A 16,761-nucleotide genomic window follows, 5' to 3' on the forward strand; every position below is an offset into this window, starting at 1 on the left:
TCCTGTCTCAATATGACATAATTGCTAGGGACGGCACACGCAATATCCGGGCCGGAACTACCATGAAGCCAGGTTTCCGTTAGGAACAGAGCATCAGGTTTCTCAGCGACCAAAAAATCAAAAATATTTGATTTATGTTTAGGTAGCGACCGGCAATTAATATTCCAGAACTGGAGAATAGGATGTTTAGCAGGAGGTACCTTTGTCCTTCTGCGACCACGCGAATGGACCGGTTTCATGGCCTTACAAGTAGACATTTTACCCGTACGAAAAGTACAACCTCCACAGTTGAAATTATGGGTCGGTAAGGAACAACAAGAGCAGGATAAATTAGAAGGAGGGCGTAGTGATCGCAAAAACTCACCCGTATAGGACATCATAGGTACAGCGTGAGGTGCAGGAGTAGGCATAGCTGTAAATCAGAGTCCCTAAGCGCAGTCTGGCCCGGTCTGACGCGGACGGGCGCAGACGGGCAGGACTCTGGCACGACTCAGGCTACGCGAGAGGCGATCCCGCTGCGCGATCCCGCTGCGCTAGGCAGGGAGCTTTAAATAGGCGTCCCCTGTGTGCTTCTGCGCACTAAAGCGCTCCCTGAAGATGGCGCCCGAGCAGACAAACACCAACTACCCCACTCCGAGATGTCTGCTGCTGAAAGAGCCCACCCCGGGAACCGGACCCGCTCGAATAGCGGTGGTTAACAATTAGGATGCAGGTGAGAGGGCAGAGATTAAAATCAAGGCAAATAACTGAGAAAGAAATAAAATAATAAACCAGGTCGTTTTAAAATGCAAAAAAGCGGCGTGCGCACGAAGCGCTAGGCAGCGATGTAAATGTCAGTCAGGGCTAACCCTGAAGCAGCTTGCCTTAAATAGGCGTCCCCTGTGTGCTTCTGCGCACTAAAGCGCTCCCTGAAGATGGCGCCCGAGCAGACAAACACCAACTACCCCACTCCGAGATGTCTGCTGCTGAAAGAGCCCACCCCGGGAACCGGACCCGCTCGAATAGCGGTGGTTAACAATTAGGATGCAGGTGAGAGGGCAGAGATTAAAATCAAGGCAAATAACTGAGGAAGAAATAAAATAATAAACCAGGTCGTTTTAAAATGCAAAAAAGCGGCGTGCGCACGAAGCGCTAGGCAGCAATGTAAATGTCAGTCATGCAGACATTACTTACAGGCACTATTCACTGCTATCATAAATTATAACAGGGTTAGCAAAATGTTTTCCTGGTAACCTCAAATACGTCTTCTAACTTCATAAAAGTTGAAGTTTCTCATTTAAATTGAAAGTGATGGTGAATATTGTAGGAGTGGGTGTAACTGGCGTAATTCTCTCTAATGTATTAATTTGGAATTTCTGAAAAATGACTCGTAATTATACACAATTGTGTGAGAAGCATAATCCAGCATTTAGGGCTATTTTCTCAGTAACAAATACACCCTTGCATCTAAAATTGGCCCAAGGAAGAATTATGTGCTAAGAAAATAACACTACATGCTACAGGACACAAACAGCAGCAGCCAGCGCTTGCTCTCTCTCTCTTCGGGGCATATTTCTGTGACGTTGTGGTGGCGATAGGGTCAGCGCCCTATTACCAAGGCAGCATTAAACCACATAACGTGGCTTAACGCTGCCTTGGTAATAGTGCCATTTACATGCTAAACTTAGCGTGAAAGGGGCTTGCAGAGGGTGCAGGGCCGGACTGGCTACTGGGCAGTTTGGAATGCTGCTGAGCTGGGGGCTGATTTCGTTTAGCTTTAATTATTTCGAAGCACACGCAGGTCTCCATGAACAAAATCAGCCCCCACCACAGTGAAATCAGCCCCCAGCTCGGCAGCATTCCAAACTGTCCGGTAGTCAGTCCGGCCCTGAGTGGGTGTTGCGGTGGCCGTTCCACCGCAACACCCATTCACTTCGATGCAACCACCTATTATCAAGAGAGGCGATAATACGTGGCAGTGCCGAACTGAAGACTCTTAATGTGGCGAAACAAGGAGAAATGCTTCATTTCTCCTAGTTTTTGCTTTTTCCATGCGTGCTGCCTTGTGCAGCACACATGGAAAAAGAAAAATGGCAAGGTTTGTTTATGAACAGGAAGGTGTCCCTTCCTGTACATAAACAAACCTTTTTCTAAAATGCCATTCGTAACTTACATGTGTGCATGAAGCAACACAAATGTAAGTTACAAAATGGCATTTTAGGTTTGTTTATGTACAGGAAGGGACACCTTCCTGTACTTAAACAAACCTCCCTGCTCGCAGACACCCTTGCACTCTGGTACAAGGAAGCCTGCTTTGGCGTTAAGTCGGAAGACTTAGCGCCATCGGAGGGGGAAACGCCAGGCTGCACCATACCCTTGGTAATATGGTGCAGCCTGGCGCTTCCGAAGTGGCGATGAGAGGCGTTAAGCCAAGGAGGCTAAAGCCTCTCACCTCCTCTTCCTAGATAATATGCCCCAAAGTTCATTGTTACAATGCTCCTGCATTAGGATTTTTGCCCCAAATTACTTTTAATTACTTAAGATGGTGTAATCGCGTAATTTCTGTAATTTGGCACCACTAGAGTATTGTGGAATTACTGAAATTACTCCAATTACTCCAGCATAATCAATTTTCGCCCCGGTCTAGAATATTGTTGTATGAATTTATTGCTTCAAGGGGCCGTATGCTGAACGTGAGCGTTCGTGCAGAGTAGTTTCTTTTTGTTCAATTACATTGACCAACGTGCATACATTTAATTTGGAGTTTCTTCGAATTAGCTCATGAGCTGCAGAAAAAACAACTTGTAAACAGAGAGAGGCAACCGCGGCTCCTTGTTTGCAATCTGTGCTGTCTGCTGCTCATGCACCAACTCAGAGGAATTCAGAGTTAAATGTATTTCCTTTAAACAGTGCAATCACGTCAATACAGGTGTCCTTCTGTGCCCACTAGGAGCCCACACATTTAGGATGTGGACCCAGCTGCTAATATGATTTATATTATGATAGTGAAAGTCTGTCAGGAAACGGCCCATCTTGTGCCAGGAGGCATCAGAAGACCTGTCTGTTGATAATCACTATGTCGGTTTGTTCTTCAATCATTAGTGCAAATCCGATTCTCTTAACGCACAGTAGAACCAATAAGTCTGAAATATTCTGAGATAATTTTGTAAAATAAAGGCACAAATGCAGATTCTTTTTCTGAGTGGGGTATGCATTCGGTGAAATCGGGTCGTGCAATTGTCCTGAATGTGATCTATGTTTGAAAAAGATGGGCAGTGCACTTGACTAATAAGGGTGGGGCATATTACCAAGCAATAGCGATAATTATCGCTATTGCTTGGTTAGCAATGAAAATGTATCGCCGAGCAGCGACGATTTTTAGCGCAGATAAACCTTGCTATTAGCAAGGTTTATCTCTTTTTTTAAGTTCAAGAAAATTTTATTTGATAATAACAAGAGAGAAAACCAGGTGTCAAAACAAAGTACAATGTGATATCAAGGCAAAGATTCTGAGCAGAATAATACGATCATACAAATGTAAGCATTATAGTAAAAGAAATCTGGGTAAAAAAGAAAACACGGTAAGCAGAAAATATGAAAGGCATAAAAACATTAGAAAGAATTAAAACAAAATGATACAATGAAGGATAAGTGGAATGTATCGAGCGACTAAGGAGGTTTAGGAACTTCCTGTTGTAGAGGCAGAGGGTGAAACAAGCGTTTACTACATGAATCCAGATAAAGTGTGACGGGAGTCCATAAGTCCATGCGTTTAGTAGCCATACATAACGGGAAAACATGAGCAGTATCAAGTCTATGGTTATGGCATACATTAAACCACCATGCCTTGAAGGAAATTTTGGAAAAGTCTTTCCAGTTGACCGTGATTTGTTGGAAGGCAGCGGCAAGTAATAGATCAACAATCTGAGGCTTCAGATCAACTTCATCCCAGCAGGGAGAAAGGCTACCCATAAAAACATGTACGTGGGAAAAAGGGATAGTAGTGTGGAAAATTAAATTAATTTGGGCCCAAACCTGTAGCCAAAAATTACGAACATGAAGGCATAAAAATAACATATGAAATAAATTAGCTTGTGGTGACGAACAAGACCAGCACGTGTGGGGAGTGTTAGGAAAGCGTTTGTGAAGGTCAGAGGGCGTGAGGAGAAGTCTATTGTAAATAAAAAACAAAGTTTGAGTGAGGGTTGCTTCTCTAGAGGATTTGCGAAGTTTGGTCCAGATTTTGTCCCAGAAGGAAACCGACCAAGAGATAGATAAGTCCTGCTCCCAGGACTCTTCCACTTTAGATTTGGGTCTTGGAATCGCACCAGCGTGAAGGTACTTGTAAATAGCAGCAGCCTTCGGTGTAGTGCGTAAGAAGGAATGAAGTGTGGAAGTGGGAGTAGATGAAGGAGGAGGAGGGCAAGGCAGAGAGAGGTCAGTGTATTTCTGCAGGACTGTGTCTTTAAGCAATTGGTATTTGCGTGCAAAGGAAGTGGGTAGGTCATAGAGGGAGCGAAGGGTGTCAAAAGATAAGAAAGAGGAATGAGAAAAAAGTTGGGAAATCCACTGAAGACCTCGAGTATGCCAAGTTTTCCAAAAAAAGGGTCTGTCACATATAGCAAGGTTTATCTCTGAAACGATAAAAATCGGACGCAATGCATGAATATCGCTGTAAAGTCAGCGATATTCATGCATTACCGAGCGAATGCTCTTAGCCATGTTATCCACCTCCCATTGGATAACATGGCTAAGAACTGCTCAGGGCAGGTGTTAGCTTTAGGAGATATTCGCGCTTAGTGCGAATATCTCCAAAAGTTGGTAATAGGAGATAGCGATGTTAGCGACTGTTTCCAGTCGCAAACATCTTGGCACGCCCACTTTGCATGTCATTAGTGATAAATTTCTCTGACATGCAAAGCGGGGCCCAAGATGGTCGCTATCTCCTACTAGCTGGCGCTAACTGGTATTAGCGACAGCTAGGTAATAGGGAGATAATTTTATCTCCGCTTTCTTGGCTTTTAAATCCAAAAAAGCGGAGATAAATCCCTTGATAATATGCCCCGGTGTTATTTGCTGTGAAAGGAGTCGAAGCACTTGATACGAGCATCATAGTTTAAAGAAAGTTTGTGTAATTGTGACTATTAAATGATGTGTAAAGAGAGGTAGTGCACCTGGTAGCAGCATGATGTGTATTTGGTTATTGATAAGTCGTGCAGCTGCTGCGATGATGTCATTTATTTAGTGAAAAGGATTATTGAGTTTGGCCTGAGTCCCTCTTTGCATATTCTAGCAACGTTTTACATGAGAGTAAATTAACATGGCAACATTTAAGTAGAGAGCACAGCATTCATGTGAGCTGTGACTGTGCTACGAACCTGCTTTAGTGAGCACTCCTCTGAGCAAACAGGTTTCAGTGAGATGAACCTTGATCCACCTTCAGTAACTTGGCCTGAGCAAGAAGGCAGTCCTAAGAGAAATATGTGCAGATAATATGTGCAACAATGTTCCAGACAATAATTACTTCCAAAGATATATAAAACATGACTCACAGCAATTTGTGTTAAAGTATGAAAAATAAAATGAAAACATAGAAACTTGGTTGAAGAGATCGATGGCAAACAAATATATTCCTTATAAGAATTTAGGACCACATGTAAGCCCAGTTTTAGTGGTCGCTGATGGAAAATCGGTCTGCTTTAAACCGCTAAAATCTATTTTGGTATATACTAACCCTATAAAGCGAGTCAGTAATCTATTACCGACTCGCAAAATAGGGTTTGCGAGTTGATACCCGGAATGGGCATGTCAAGGGTGTCCCTTCCTAATAGCGAGTGGCAGGGGGATGTATGACTCTTTTGCGACCACAATGGGGTCGCAAAACAATTGCAGTTTACCGCCTAGTTCAAGTAGGTGGTAAGCCATTCGCAAATGGGAAGGAGTCCCCAGGGGACCTTTTCCCTTTGTAAATGGTGGTGAAAACGATTTTTAAGAGCAGGCAGTGGTTTAAAAATGAAACAGAAATGTTTCATTTTTCTTTTTGGAATGCTGGCCATTTTCCTTTAAGGAAAACGGGCTGCATTTAAAAATAAAAAATAGTTGCTTTATTTAAACTGCAAACACAGAAATGGTCATCTGCGGTTCTCAGCATGCCACCATCCCTGTGTTTTTAGCGATTCCCAGTGGGTAGCAAATTGCGACCTACCTCATGAATATAGAAGAGATAGGTAAATTGCAACCCCATTGGGAATCTCTAAATGTGTGTGAGAAACTATAGTACATCGCTTTGTGCGAGTTTCATTTGCGATGTGCAAAAAGTTGCAATTAGGAACTCACAAAATGCTTCGGTGGTACATGCGGCCCTAAGAAGGGATAAAAAAATAGCCTGTCACAACAACAGTTTAAAAGAAGGCCTTATCAAAAGTGTCAATCACAGAGCAGCCATACAACAAAGATATTCAGGAGGGCTATTAATCCAAGAGTGAGTATTTGGGCCAGTATATATGAGGCAGACTTGGTTACCTGGGTACCGAAGGCTGCCTCTTTATGGTTTTTCGCATTTGTATCGAAAGGAAGACTGAAATTCCAACACAGTCCACAGTCCTGAAATAACTGAGGATACTTCTAACATTTCTCAGTAACTCCACACCTCTAAATGCTAAAACACTCCTCAAATCTTCTAATAGTGACCAATTGAATTTGAGAATGTGAGCACTCATCAATGGGTACCACTAGTTCTGGAAATTCCCATGTCCCTAGCCACTGTGGCAGCTTCAGAGGTCTAGCTTCTCCTAGAGGAAGCGTCTATCTTCAAGGCAGGTTGTATTCTATGTATGTGATACAAAAAGGCTGAGCTGTTCCTCAGAACAACAAGCATTTGCAATGCAATAGGTCTCGCAGCATTCAAGTTTGAGTTATTGGCATTGTATATGACAATGTGTTGCATGAATTCTTTTGCAAACTCTGTATTGGCTGGTGGTGTTTGTGCCCGGTGAAAGCGTGCACTGACGGATGGTGGTGTTTGTGCCCGGTGAAAGCGTGCACGAACAACTTATGGTGTCTGTGCCTGGTGAAAGTGTGCACTGACGGCTGGTGGTGTTTGTGCCTGGTGAAAGGGTGCACTGGTGGCTGGTGGTGTTTGTGCCCGGTGAAAGCGTGCACTGACGGCTGTTGGTGTTTGTGCCTGGTGAAAGGGTGCACTGGCGGCTGGTGGTGTTTGTGCCCGGTGAAAGCGTGCACTGACGGCTGGTGGTGTTTGTGCCTGGTGAAAGCGTGCACTGATGACTTATGGTGTCTGTGCCTGTTGAAAGTGTGTACTGACGGCCGGTGGTGTGTATGCCTGATGAAACCATGTACTGATGGCTAGTGGTGTGTGTGTGCCTGTTGAAATTGTGCACTGATGGCTGATGGTGTGTGTGCATGGTGGAAAAGCGTGCACTGACATGTTTAGAAGTAAAGTGCGCCATACTGCGATTGCTACAATAGTTAATTGTGGATGTGCTAACCATTGATGCGTGCACTGATGGCTGGTGGTGTGTGTGTGCTTGTAGAAAATGTGCACTGATGGCTAATGGTGAGTGTGCCTGGTGGAAGTGTGCACTGCCAGCTAGTGGCGTGTGTGCCCGGTGAAAGCGTGCATTGACGGCTGATGGGGTGTGCCTGGTGAAAGTGTGCACTGACGGTTGGTGGTGTGTGTGTGCGCCTGGTGAAAGCGTGCACCGACGTCTGGTTCTGTGTGCGTGTGGTGGAAGCGTGCATTGATCGCTGGTGTTGTTTAAATAGCAACATACTTGGGTCCAGCATAAAGAGCACTCTTTTTAAACAGGCATTAAGAGTAAGACAGCACACAATGATCCAATGGTAATTACTAGTTGAAGGCAAATCGCATATAGAACATTAGGAACACTGCAATTCTTTACATTGATTCAGCGTGTCCATGCTGCATTCAGGACATTATCAAAAATCAGTCTGTTTCGTGAGAAGTAATACCTTACATCCTAAACAGCTATTTTAACAGAATGTTCCCGACTTTAAAAAGAGAGATGCCTAAAACATTGGCAGGGAGGCAGCATCCTGAATTTAGGTTGTATGAATGTCACTTTATTGTTTAACTGAAAGAAAAAAGCTCAACTATAATAAACTCCTAGCCAACGCTGCAACACCATTCTGCCAGCTAAGCAATCCGAGTAAGAAGGGATGTGCGGACTTCACCCGAAGGTGTCAGAGCGAATTCACAATAGAAACAGAACTGATACATGAGAACATTACTAGTGAACAAAATACAAAGGCAAACGTTACATTACATGAGGCAAAAGTGACAATGATAACAAACCGTGCCTTACACAGTGTGTAAGGCACTTTTTGTTATCTTAGTCTAAGCCCGCCTGATTCTATGAAATGGCGGCGGGACGCGGGACAGGCCTTTATCCTTTTCTTTCACTTTCCGTTCCGCACTTCCGCCGCCGCGTATGCGCGTGCCACGTGCGTGGGGGGCGTGGGCAGCAGGGCTGGCTGCTGCTGAGTGGTGGTGAGCAATGCCAGGCAGCCCCAGGGCACGCACAACATCATGCGGGCCAATAAGCAGTAAGCCCCTGTGCGTGGCATATGGGGCGCGGCAGGCGGCGCGCATAGCCAAAGAAGAAGACAAGAGAAGAACAACGAAAACTACGAACTTAACTGCCTTCCAAGTCCAAGACAAAGCAGCCAGGCGGCCAGGCCCGCCCACGCTGAGCTGCCCTGTCCGATTTCCGAATCCGAGTCCGAAGACCAAAGTAAGTCACTCAGAGTCTGTCACTCCGTCTCCGTCACCGACCGGCGGGGCATGGCTGCTGCTGGCTGCCTGCCTCCAGGCCTGCTGCGTGCACTAATTAGTTGCTTTCCTGTCGCGCATTTGCCTGCTTCTTATTTATGTCCCAACTTGTCACTCGTGTTTGTCCCTCCTATAGAACATGCTTTCTCGCTTCTGTACCTCTTTGCTCCCGGGGCCGCACTCAGTGTTGCTCTCTGTTCTTGCCTGTGTGCTGCTTCCCTCCATATTGGGTTCGCCCTTGCACTCAACAAGCCCCCCAACCCCTGTTGCTTCCTCGCCTGCTCCATTTGCCCTCGGCTGCTGCTGAAGCAAGCAAGCAGGCCAGCCTATATTATAATAGTTACAGTGCGCAACGCACGCCAGGGACGGATGGTTACGGGCCCCGGCCTATAAACATTAATTATGGTGCCAAGGTGCGCACGCCCTACCGGCCTGGCCTGAGCCTTTTTAAAATTAATTAAATAGTTGGTAGTGGTACGCACTGGAGGCGGGCCGGGTCTTCATAATTAAAATGGTGCACGGGAGTGGCGGCGCGCAGAGTAGTGCTATTTTTATTTTGTATAGTGGTCATTTTCCTGCAGTTTTGCTCTTTTAGACTACTGTAAATAAAATGCGCTTTTATCAGCCAACGTAACGGTGTTCAATGCATTGGTCTTGTTAAGATGAATAGCTAAAATACTAGATTGTTATTCCATCATGTTTTTAAATGTTCAGCATCACATGCTTACTTTCGTGAGCTTTCTATGTACTTATGACATATGCATCATCGTTATAGTTGCTTCAGTCAAGGAAAAAATGCGTGTCTCTGCATCAGATGTTTGGTGATTAGCAGCTGTCCTAAGCAGGTGTTACAAAAGGAACCTTACATTATTAATCTAGTATGTTTGCACTCCGGAATTTTTCAAGCTAGCTCAGTTGGTTGATGCACCTGTTACAATGATGCAACTGCAACCTAATGGCCACTAGTTTGGAATCAAAGCAAGTTCGGCTCAGCATTTCATCCTTCTCATGCTGAGAAGATGAGCACCATGCCTCGAAATTGTTTGAACACCTTCTGGGGCCTAATCCATTTTTAAAATAAAACGTGTTCTAGCATCACTTCGTAATGGACATACACAGGTGATATTCACGTGGCTCCTTGCTCGTAGTGGGGAGTAGAATCAGGCCAAGCCCCTCTCCTGTGAAAACAAAAACAACACTCGCAGGCAACAAAATACACATAAATGAGAGAGCTGGACCAAAAGCAGCAGAGTGCGGATCATCCTTCTCTTGCTCTGTCAGGGTAAGCTGCTGTCTGCTGAGCTACAAATGGGATCACATCTGAAAAGAACCCACCCGAGAGAGGAAGTGTAAACAAACACAGCGCGGTGTAATTTAGATTGATTATTGCAGTGGATTCTCGTGGATCGAAGCGCTCTCTTGTAGTGGGCTCAGGTGCACCAATTATCCCTAGACACCTGCGACTGACCTCTGTCTTTTGGGGTCATGAGACGATGAGAGAGAGGCAATGTGACCTGTCATCACTCAAAGATCTCTAAGCAGTTGCAAGACCTGGCATCCTTGACGTGTTTTCCTCTGTCTTTTTGCTCTACCACCTGTATTTTTGATGTTATGCTGGACTTCTTTTTTGCTGTTTTATGTACTCCGTACACTTTACCACTGCTAATCAGTGCTCAAGTGCAAATGCTACCTCTGTCATTTTTAATTCTGCTGGGTTCTCCATAATTTGCATATTTGATTTACTGGTAAGTCCCTAGTAAAGTGCACTGTGTGTGCCCAAGGCCTGTAAATCAAATGCATCTAGTGCGCCTGCAGCAGTGATTGTGCCAACCATATAAGCACCCCTGTAAACGTGTCTCCAGCCTACCATTGCAGTGCCTTTGAGTACAGTTTAAAACTGCCAAGTCGACCTGGCAAGTGCAGTCTCTTGCCACGCCCTAAGCCTCCCTTTTACTACATGTTGGACACCCCTAAGGTAGGCCCAAGACACTCCCAGGGGCAGGGTGCAGTGTATGTTAAAGGTGGGACATGTGTAGGTATGTATTACATGTCATGATAGTGAAATACTGCTAATTTCGTTCTTCACTATTGCCAGGACTAGCTCGCCAATAGGATATTATTGGAGCTGCCTTGTATGTTTTCTGACTGGGAACACATTTTAAACCTAGATTGAGGACAGATTCCTCATCCCTTGTCAATACATTCGTGGATAAATTGACTACTGTCGATAGTGGGATTTCTATTTGTAAAAGTTTCTGCGCGCGGGGCGCTGTAGAGTGCGGGGCGCTGTAGAGTGCGGGGCGCTGTAGAGTGCGGGGCGCTGCGTTGCACTGTAGAGTGCGGGGCGCTGCGGTGCGCTGTAGAGTGTGGGGCGCTGTAGAGTGCGGGGCACTGCGGGGCGCTGTAGAGTGCGGGGCGCTGTAGAGTGCGGGGCGCTGTAGAGTGCGGGGCGCTGTAGAGTGCGTGGCGCTGTAGAGTGCGGGGCGCTGCGGGGCGCTGTAGAGCGCGGGGTGCTGTAGAGTGCATGGCGCTGCGGGGCGCTGAGAGCGTGGTGCGCTGTAGAGTGCGTGCGCTGTAGAGCGCAGGGTGCTGTAGAGTGCGGGGCACTGTAGAGTGCTGTTGAGTGCGTTGCGCTGTAGAGTGCGGGGCGCTGTAGAGTATGGGGCGCTGTGGTGCGCTGTAGAGTGCGGTGCGCTGCGGGGCGCTGTAGAGTGCGGGGCGCTGTAGAGTGCGGGGCGCTGTAGAGTGCGGGGCGCTGTAGAGTGCGGGGCGCTGCGGGGCGCTGTAGAGTGCAGGGCGCTGCGGGGCGCTGTGGAGTGCGTGGCGCTGTAGAGTGCAGGGCGCTGCGGGGCGCTGTGGAGTGCGGGGCGCTGTAGAGTGCGGGGCGCTGTAGAGTGCGGGGCGCTGTAGAGTGCGGGGCGCTGCGGGGCGCTGTGGAGTGCGGGGCGCTGTAGAGTGCAGGGCGCTGCAGGGCGCTGTAGAGTGCGGGGCGCTGTAGAGTGCGGGGCGCTGTAGAGTGCGGGGCGCTGTAGAGTGCGGGGCGCTGTAGAGTGCGTGGCGCTGTAGAGTGCGTGGCGCTGTAGAGTGCGTGGCGCTGTAGAGTGCGTGGCGCTGTAGAGTGCGGGGCGCTGTAGAGTGCGGGGCGCTGTAGAGTGCGGGGTGCTGTAGAGTGCGCTGTAGAGTGCAGTGCACTGTAGAGTGCGCTGTAGAGTGCGGGGCACTGTAGAGTGCGGGGCGCTGTAGAGTGCGGGGCGCTGTAGAGTGCGGGGCGCTGTAGAGTGTGGGGCGCTGTAGAGTGCGGGGCGCTGTAGAGTGCGGGGCACTGCAGAGCGCGGGGCGCTGTAGAGCGCGGGGCGCTGTAGAGTGCGGGGCGCTGTAGAGCGCTGTCGAGTGCGGGGAGCTGTAGAATGCGGGGCGCTGTAGAGTGTGGGGCGCTGTAGAGTGCGGGGCGCTGTAGAGTGCGGGGCGCTGTAGAGTGTGGGCGCTGTAGAGTGCGGGGCGCTGTAGAGTGCGGTGCGCTGCGGTGCGCTGTAGAGTGCGGGGCGCTGTAGAGTGCGGGGCGCTGTGGAGTGCGGAGCGCTGTAGAGTGCGGGTCGCTGTAGAGTGCGGGGCGCTGTGGGGTGCTGTAGAGTGCGTTGCGCTGTAGAGTGTGTTGCGCTGTAGAGCGCGTTGCGCTGTAGAGTGCGGGGCGCTGTAGAGTATGGGGCGCTGTGGTGCGCTGTAGGCTGCGGTGCGGGCGCTGTAGAGTGCAGTGCGCTGTAGAGCACGGTGTAGAGTGCGGAGCGCTGTGGGCGCTGTAGAGTGCGTTGCGCTGTACAGTGTGTTGCGCTGTAAAGCGCGTTGCCCTGTAGAGTGCGGGGCGCTGTAGAGTATGGGGCGCTGTGGTGCGCTGTAGGCTGCGGTGCGGGCGCTGTAGAGTGCAGTGCGCTGTAGAGCGCGGTGTAGAGTGCGGAGCGCTGTGGAGCGCTGTAGAGTGCGGGGCGCTGTAGAGTGCGTGGCGCTGTAGAGTGCGGGGCGCTGTAGAGTGCGGGGCGCTGTAGAGCGCTGTCGAGTGCGGGGCGCTGTAGAATGCGGGGCGCTGTAGAATGCGGGGCGCTGTAGAGTGCGGGGCGCTGTAGAGTGCGGGGCGCTGTAGAGTGCGGGGCGCTGTGGGGCGCTGTAGAGCGCGGGGCACTGTCGAGCCCGGGGCGCTGTAGAGTGCAGGGCGCTGCGGGGCGCTGCGGGGCGCTGTAGTGCGCGGGGCGCTATAGAGCGCGGTGCGCTGCGGGGCGCTGTAGAGTGCGGGGCGCTGTAGAGTGCGGGGCGCTGTAGAGTGCGGGGCGCTGCGGGGCGCTGTAGAGCGCGGGGCGCTGTCGAGCCCGGGGCGCTGTAGAGTGCAGGGCGCTGCGGGGCGCTGTAGAGCGCGGGGCGCTGTAGAGCGCTGTGCGCTGTAGAGTGCGTTGCGCTGCGGTGCGCTGTAGAGTGCGGAGCGCTGTAGAGTGTGGAGCGCTGTAGAGTGCGGGGCGCTGTAGAGTGCGGGGCGCTGTAGAGTCTGGGCGCTGTCGAGCCCGGGGCGCTGTCGAGCCCGGGGCGCTGTAGAGTGCAGGGCGCTGCGGGGCGCTGTAGAGCGCGGTGCGCTGTAGAGTGCGGGGCGCTGTAGAGCGCGGGGCGCTGTAGAGTGCAGGGCGCTGCGGGGCGCTGTAGAGCGCGGGGCGCTGTAGAGCGCGGGGCACTATAGAGTGCAGGGCGCTGCGGGGCGCTGTAGAGTGCGGGGCGCTGTGGGGCGCTGTAGAGCGCGGGGCACTGTCGAGCCCGGGGCGCTGTAGAGTGCAGGGCTCTGCGGGGCGCTGCGGGGCGCTGTAGTGCGCGGGGCGCTATAGAGCGCGGTGCGCTGCGGGGCGCTGTAGAGTGCGGGGCGCTGTAGAGTGCTGGGCGCTGTAGAGTGCGGGGCGCTGCGGGGCGCTGTAGAGCGCGGGGCGCTGTCGAGCCCGGGGCGCTGTAGAGTGCAGGGCGCTGCGGGGCGCTGTAGAGCGCGGGGCGCTGTAGAGCGCTGTGCGCTGTAGAGTGCGGTGCGCTGCGGTGCGCTGTAGAGTGCGGAGCGCTGTAGAGTGCGGAGCGCTGTAGAGTGCGGGGCGCTGTAGAGTGCGGGGCGCTGTAGAGTGCGGGGCGCTGTCGAGCCCGGGGCGCTGTCAAGCCCGGGGCGCTGTAGAGTGCAGGGCGCTGCGGGGCGCTGTAGAGCGCGGTGCGCTGTAGAGTGCGGGGCGCTGTAGAGTGCGGGGCGCTGTAGAGTGCGGGGCGCTGTAGAGTGCGGGGCGCTGTAGAGTGCAGGGCGCTGCGGGGCGCTGTAGAGCGCGGGGCGCTGTAGAGCGCGGGGCGCTGTAGAGTGCAGGGCGCTGCGGGGCGCTGTAGAGCGCGGTGCGCTATAGAGTGCGGTGCGCTGTAGAGTGCGGGGCGCTGTAGAGTGCGGGGCGCTGCGGGGCGCTGTAGAGTGCGGGGGGCTGTAGAGTGCGGGGCGCTGTAGAGTGCGGGGCGCTGTAGAGTGCGGGGCGCTGTAGAGTGCAGTGCTATGTGATGTAGAATACTGTGTGCTGTAGAGTGGTGTACATTGTAGAGTGCTGTATGCCGCAGAGCGTTGTGTGCTGCAGAATGGTGTGTGCTGTAGAATGGTGTGTGTTGTAAAATAGTATGTGCTGCACTGCCCCTGAACCAGTAAGAACAAAAACGAAACTTTAAAACTGCAACAAAGTAGCACACTGTAGAAGCCTGTGTAAAACTGAAACTGACGAGGCAGGAGATGGGCTGTGCGCGCTCACGAGGTCAAATCTCGGCCTGAAGCGCGTGGCACTTTGCAGTCCTCATTCCCCTGAAAGTAACAACATTAGTTGTCTCGCCTTAGACAGCAAAGCTTCGCTTTGCTTTCGTCTAGGCGAGACCTAAAAAGGAATGTACTGGTCGTGCAGGTATGTGAGGATGTTGTAGAATATCAATGGGAACTACAGTTGGGCATCCATAGTGTTGGATGTAATGCCCTCACACACCCTTGCAGGTGTCATGCTTCATCATCTGGGTTGCCCCTCGTTGGGTCGGCGGTGCAATACCCTTTGGGCGACACCTCAAAGAGGGGCACTTTGGCGGAGATCTTTTATCCAACTGCCGTATGATGAAGTGGGGGTGTGGGGTCAGAATAACGTAGACTTGGTCTGTGAGTTTAAAATAGGGCTAGGAGTACCAGGATCAGGTTTATTCTGGGGGTCCCCTGCTCTAATTAAAAAAGAAAAACTAACCGGTACCCGTTGGAATATTATGTTTCCTGTCTCGAGTCTAGGTTTAGTATGTGCTCTGGTTGGTCGACATGTTTCTCGCCTGTGTCTAGTGACTGGCGATTCTTCATGACCCAGAATATCAAGAAAAATAACAAGAAAAATATTTTCTTTTTAATTACTGTCTACTTTGGTGAGGTCTGTTCTAGGATCTATTGTTTCGTGACTATTTAAACAAATAAAGAGAATGTAGTACAATGTCTATACCTGTGTTGTGTGTCATATACCTGGATGGGGAGAAAAGAAAGCAATGCAACAGGTATGAAACTCTTGACCAGGGTGACCTTGTACATTCCAAGTGTAGCGCTAATCGCATGTGAACTAAAACCAATGTGAAACAGCATAGTGAGCATGCCTGTGTGGTGGTTCAGTCAAGCTCACACTCTATAAAACCACAATTAAAAAGCAGTAGCAGCAGTTATTCGAAGGTGGTTGTAACTGGAACACTCACCTAATGGTTAGAGAATCTAGGCAACAACAGTACCTGGCGATCTTTACATCGGATATAGACTTCCAGTCTCTTGGCTGAGTGTAAGAAGGAACATGGGAAATCATGCTAGCTGTGGTCTTACGTTGGGTAGATTGTGTAAGGTTCTTTGCTAGTATAACATGCATGTATCAGTGTGCATAACCAGTTAAAACTACTTAGTTTATTCAATAGATGAGCATAGTGTTGAAGGTGCCCCACTAAGTAGTACTCTTAAGGTGTAGCCTAGGTTAATGCACAATAGATTGAAGTAGCACTCAGTTTACTTTGTTGGAGAATTGCGCGTAAACAATTTAAAGGCTAAGTATATAAGATGTACTTAGCTAGGAGCGTTTCTATGTCATAAGATGCTTGAGTCAAAAGGACCAACCCTGCTCCCCTATGTTTATTTAATGGTAGATATGTTCGTAGGCTACTAAGCCCTGTGGGCTATCCGGTGTTGCGCAGGTTATAAGCGCTAGTATGCACCCCTTTACTTATGCACAATGTCAAATTTACCCCTCAACTGTTTGTGGAGGGCGCGTGTTGACTAAATTAATGTATAAATATAATATATGTATAAGTATAAAATTCCACTCGTTGAATTGGTTGGTAAGAATCCGTGAGTTAATCAGTGTGCTACATAATCAGGACTATAAAAAGGTAGCGCTGGTTGGATCTTAGGTTAAAACAGGTAAGGGTAAGCCCTGGGGTTGTTCTCGCGCTTAATACTCACAGTTAGTCGTCCGTGTAACAAGCCTTCAGCACCTACCCCACGCCGCCAGGTCCGGTAGGTGAATGCTAACCTGGCGGCCATGTTTTTAAGGTGTGGTAGATTGGTCATGTGATTACGGGACAAATGCTAAAAAGGTCATGTGACAGTAATGAAAACCACAGCGGCCATTACAGAGTGGTGTTGTCAGTCCATAACAGTACTCATTACGCTGTAAGTAGGTGTTCAGGTTATTTCCTACATGTCAGTAATGAGAGCCCTGCTTGAGCTAATAAGTCAGAGGTTGCCAACGGAGGTATATGGTATTGGAAAACATAGCGACCCCTCCTAAAATTTCGGGGTCCGTAGTAACTGCTCTGTATTATACGGCGGACATGACAGTGTTTGGCGCTTAGTCAAATTAATACTCAAACAGGGACATAATTCAAGTAGGTTAGCTTGCTCTGGGTATACTAAGTGTAGAACACACTAGAAG

The sequence above is a fragment of the Lissotriton helveticus genome, chromosome 2_1 (genome assembly GCF_964261635.1).
Source record: "Lissotriton helveticus chromosome 2_1, aLisHel1.1, whole genome shotgun sequence".
Classification (NCBI taxonomy): Eukaryota; Metazoa; Chordata; class Amphibia; order Caudata; family Salamandridae; genus Lissotriton; species Lissotriton helveticus.